This window comes from Silene latifolia, chromosome 7 (genome assembly GCF_048544455.1).
Source record: "Silene latifolia isolate original U9 population chromosome 7, ASM4854445v1, whole genome shotgun sequence".
Lineage (NCBI taxonomy): Eukaryota > Viridiplantae > Streptophyta > Magnoliopsida > Caryophyllales > Caryophyllaceae > Silene > Silene latifolia.
The window spans coordinates 94,108,190-94,113,558 of record NC_133532.1 but is presented as its reverse complement, the minus strand read 5'-3'; the positions used below and the strand labels follow the sequence as shown (position 1 = coordinate 94,113,558).

At 33.8% G+C, this 5,369-nt stretch overlaps 1 long non-coding RNA gene across 1 annotated transcript; it reads left to right on the top strand.

Annotated features, from left to right (window-relative positions):
- The first annotated feature begins 244 nt into the window (after window positions 1-244).
- LOC141591178 (uncharacterized) lies at window positions 245-2,687 on the top strand. Its single transcript, XR_012520713.1, has 3 exons — window positions 245-534; window positions 647-719; window positions 2,630-2,687. It is a non-coding gene; the product is annotated as an uncharacterized LOC141591178 (long non-coding RNA).
- The last annotated feature ends 2,682 nt before the right edge of the window (window positions 2,688-5,369 follow it).

The following is a 5,369-nucleotide window of genomic DNA, read 5'->3' as shown; positions in this document are numbered from 1 at the left end:
TGATTCGGCAGCGGAAGCAAATGGAATCAATCAAATATTGTAACACCCGCGAATTTTCCACTTTGACATTTATAATTTAATTAACCGTTCTATTGTCTTATTTATATTTTTAATTATTTAATTTAATTAATTACATTATTAAACATGATTTTTATAAATATTATATTTTTAAAGCTTAAGTTATACAAAATAAATATTTTGGTCGGATAATAATGATAATAATAATAATATTTCCCGTCTTGAGTTGTAGTGGGCTTGAGACGTAATTTCTAGTGCATATCGACTCAATCTTGCATGTTGGGCCTAGTATGACTAATGGGCTCACATACTACTCTTTCCTCCTCATAAATATCATGAAGGAAACCCTAGAACACACCTCCCTCCTCAATTTTTCAGCATTCATCTTCAACAACCACCACCATTTTTATACATTTCTCTTACAAATCTTCAAAACTCCATAACTTGCTCAATTCTTGTCCAAATCAAGTGATTTTCGCGCCTATCTCTCCCTCTAATCGCCCTCCATCTTTCTAGGTAAGAAAGAGTCCGACCTTCCTCCTTATAAAGAGCTGTCGAACCATTTTTCACTTGGTAACCTTTTTCTAGTTTCGATTCTTAGTCTTATTTTGTGTTTTCTTATGTTTAGGAGAAAGTTTAGTTGACCCGGAAGTGGATTCTTGAAAGGTAGACGATTCTATTGTGGATTAAAGAGCTAAAAGGTAACGGTGATGGGTTACTCGACATTATGTCAATTTAATGTGTTTATATGTTGTGGTTTATTCTTGTGTTTGTTAAAGTATGAATCTTTACATGTTTCACATGTTCATTGTTAGATAAATTGGTTTGTGAAACCGTCTTATGGTTGTTTGAGGAATTTCTAGTCTTTTGTCACATGTTTGTTCAATTGGATTAAATGGGTTGTTTACATATGTTAATCAGAGAAAAATCCGTCTTAATCATGCTTAGTTGACATGTTTAATTGTGTCATGAGATTATTTATTGGATTAATATTGTAAATGATGAAGTTGGTAGTATGGTTGTTTTGAAATATGTCTTAAATGGTGAATTAGTATGTGGGTATGTTGAGATCTAAGCTTTTGAGTGAAAAAGATGGAACCTTTATGTTGAGTTTACCTTATTAAGTCTTATTCATGAACATGGAGTAATTTATGAATGTTGTATGTTGTGGATTCTTGTTTTTAATTGTATAATTGTTACTTGGAGGTTGATTATGTGTCCAACAATGATGTTGAAGCAACTTTGGGTAAAATTGGTGGTGTGTTGGTTGAATTCCTTCATTATAATGGTGTTATTTAAATTCTGGTGCAAATGAGCCGAAGCTCATCCTTGATGAATTTCTGAAAGTGACATTTTAAATGCTGTAAAGTTTGAGCTTCAGCTCATTGTGGACAACATTCATTTTAAGGTTGTTTTCTTATCAAGTGAACATCTACTTGGTTAAGTTAAGTGTTTTTATACGTTATGTTGCACGATTTACTTCATAGGCTTCTTACTCTTTGTTCCAATGCTCATAAATGGTGCGGGTTTGGTCCCCAACCGGCTGGGAGTTCTCTTATGGTTTCTCTTCACTTATAACTTCTATTAATCATTTATTTAATTACGCATCCTTCTTATGATTGGTAAATGGTCAATTTAGGATTTGTTTATGTTATGATAATGCGAATTATTGTTGTTACTCGTATTTGTGACCGGAGTGTGACGATTTACATTGTGTGACTACTCGACATTCCTTATTTGTTTGCCCTCGGACATTGGGTCACGATTAGGTGCCATTGTTTCCGAGTTGGGCTATCTTCCTTCCGCCTCTTCGGACTTTGGGGTACGGCTAGGTACCATTGTTCCGATTTGGGGTTACTCGACCTTGGGGCACGGCTAGGTGTCATGGATCGAGTCTTGGATACGATTTGGGATTGTATGTCAAATCGGGTGTCGTCCATCCCGAGAGTCTGGCCAGATTTAGACTAGGACCGTATTATGATCGTCGTCCTACCAGGAGGTTGGAGTCTAGGGGTTTGTCTTGTTTTGAGTCAAAGCCTTTGTAAATGTCTTGCTTGTTACGGTCATTGGCGTGTTCTTATATACGAGAGTGCACGTCTTCTATGATTGTTTGTGAGAGTCTTGGTCCTATCGGATACTAGTGGTGAGATGCAAGCCCCTAGTTGCGATATGATCGCCGGGATCGATGTTCCCATCCGTTCTTATGGTGAGATGCAAGCCATAAGTATGAATGTGACATTAGTAGCCACGTCCCGTGCTATGGTTGTTAAGAGGTTTTCAAGTAATGGCTATTGGTTTCCATCCATGTATTTTCTATTCAATTGATCCGTTGTTTACCTTCTTCATATGATTCGATGCCTAATCTCATATCCATGTTTTGGTTACCTTGAATGCATGTTTAATATAATGTACCATGCCTATCTCATTAAGAATGCAATGTGCCTATCCCATTATGATTATCGTTTATATTCCCTTGTTCATATTATTCAAGTATGATGCATGATCAATATGTTTAATTAAGTTCTTGCTTATGTGCATTTTGACATATTGTATTGGGAGAACCCGAGTTACTCCCCACCGACCGTGGCGTTCATGTTTACATGAATGACAGGTTTGTGATGCAGATTATGGGGAAGACGTGTGAGCTAGCGAGAACGTTGAACCTTGGACTTTAGTTATAGTTTGCTTAGACTCACCTATCGTTAGACTTGTGTTTATTCGTGGGATATCTTTTCCCCAACGCACTTCGTTTTTAATTGTAAAACTTATTCATTTTACTTTTCATTTTCGTTTGATCACTTATGGTGAATTTCACACTTTAAACTTTAAAGGTTTTAAAAATCCCTTATTTTCCGCTTAGATTTAATAGTTCTTTTGATGCCTCATCGAGGGGTGTCACAAATATGCTCAACTTGGTTGAACTAGTCATGAATCTTATCAACATAAGACTTCTTATTTGACGTTGATATCATGTGAATTTATCTACATAAATCTGGATATTAAAGATGTATTATATTACTCCAAGTCTTAAATCATTCCCAATGATCAATATGTCATCCACATATAAGACTACTAAAATTTCCGTAACTCCCACTAAACTTCATGTATAAACACAACTTCTCGACTTATCGGGAAAAATTTTATACCATGATCAAATCATTTATTCCAACTCATTGATGTCCTACTTAAGACCCTCTCTTAAGTTTCACATTATCTTAGGATTGCAAGAATCTATAAAACTCAAGGCATGTATTGAATACTTTCCTTCTAATATTAGAAGTGGATTTTAGATTCACTTGCTATATGTATATCATCATAATGAAACACAATCCCTAAGAAGATCCAAATAGACTTAAGCATTTCAACTAGTGCAAAAACCTTTTGCAACCAATCAAGCTTTGAAATCTCTCTTTATTAGTGCAAAACTCTTTGACACTAATCAAGCCTTTTATTTCGGATTTTCATGGCTCTAAGCCTTGTATTGAGTTGTGACTTAAACATTCTCATGTAAGTCATATGTCCATTACTTTCTAGAAGTAATCAACTTGAATCAAACGATTTCTTTGTAAGTTACAATCTATTTACTTTCTAAAAGTAACACTAATTCATCATCTTCAACAAGTGATGACTTTAACCTCCTAGGTTTTGAAGAAACTTTCTTGGTTACACAAAACGTCTCATGTAGCCAAGAAAGACCAGTTTCTTACGACATAACATTCTTTGTGGCTCTTGAATAATTTCTCCCACTCTGTCTTCTAGAAATAAACTTGTATTTTAGAAAGACAGCTTCACGAGCCACAAACCTGTTGTACTCGTGATTATAAAAAAGGAAAAATGAGTATTTGTTTCTTTTGAAAACTTACAAACATGGTACCCTACCATTTCATATCTCATATGACTTGTTTTAGATTTAGTGGAAAAATAATTTAGACAAAATGATAAAATCCCCAAAAGGATCAAGTAACACAAAGTAACTTGATTGAAGTCCAAACCATATCGAATAGCGTCTGAATTCTTATCCAAACACACATTATTCCATAATGCGTGCTAAGAGAGATTAACTTGTGATACTATATCACATTTTCTTTGGCTTATATCGAAGTCTTCACTTTGATAATCCCATCACGACTAAATCGTGATTCTTTGAACTCTTTGAACTTCTTCAAATATTTCTCTATATACCTTATTAAGTGAACACATTAGTGTCAACTTAAATCATTGGTAAAAGAAAATGATCAACCTATTTTGGATCAATGATTTACAACCTCGATCTCCTTTTCAACCAAAAAGGCACGAGACATCTTGCTTTGAATACAAGATACGCATATACCATAAGATTAATGATCTAATGGTTTCAAGAGTACTCAATAACTCTTTGCGTTCATCATTCGAGAATCTAAGGTTTCTTGGGTTACCAATTTGAGTCTTGCATTATTTACATGATATATCATTCTAGTTTGGTTTAGAATATAATCACCTTGATAATGGGCTAGCCATACATCAAATCATGGTGTATAGTGGTCCCAAAAGTGAAACCTCTTTTGTATCTTAACAAGTATATATTCTTATTTAGAGTTTATGTACTTAATAGTCATAATTAAGTACAACTATAAACCCAAAACTAGATTGATTACACAATGACTCTATCTCTCGATATTATTTGATGCTAGTCGTCATATTCTAATCATCTTATGTATCGCATACAATGATGAAAACCACCATCGGTTTCTAATATTGACGAAATAGTACTAGCAAAATTTATGTCAATCAAATAAATAAAGAACTAAGTCTTATTAGATGTCCCACAATTAACTTGCTTATTCTTTAACAACTTGGGGTAGTTTCCTTTCTAGTGTCCAACATTTAAGACAATGGAAACTTTATCGGTCGGGATTGATAGGTTTAGTTTCGTTATTCTCAATAACTTTACTTTTAACATTACCTTGTATCAATTCAATTCTAATTTTACTTCCTAAAAACCTTATCCTTTTCTTAACGGTTTAAGAGAATGCTCCCACTTATTTCAATGAGTCTTTGCTTTGAGAAGCAAAATTATATTCATGAAGACTACTCCTCATTCGTTTGTTTTGTTTTAAAACTTTCATTGAAGTGGTTGCGGTATTTTGTTCTATTACGATTTCTGACAAATCTAATTACCAAAACAATTTATCGCTTCAAGGTACTTAATTCAATTAAGTATATGAAAAACAATCCATTGTAAGTAGATGTGTTTAGTCAAGAATCAAAAACCTGTTTGATAATGAATAACTTTAATCTATACTCTTTACAAGAGATCCTTAGCAATGGTTCATTTGAGGTTTTAGAAGCAAATTCATATTTGTCTTTAGTTA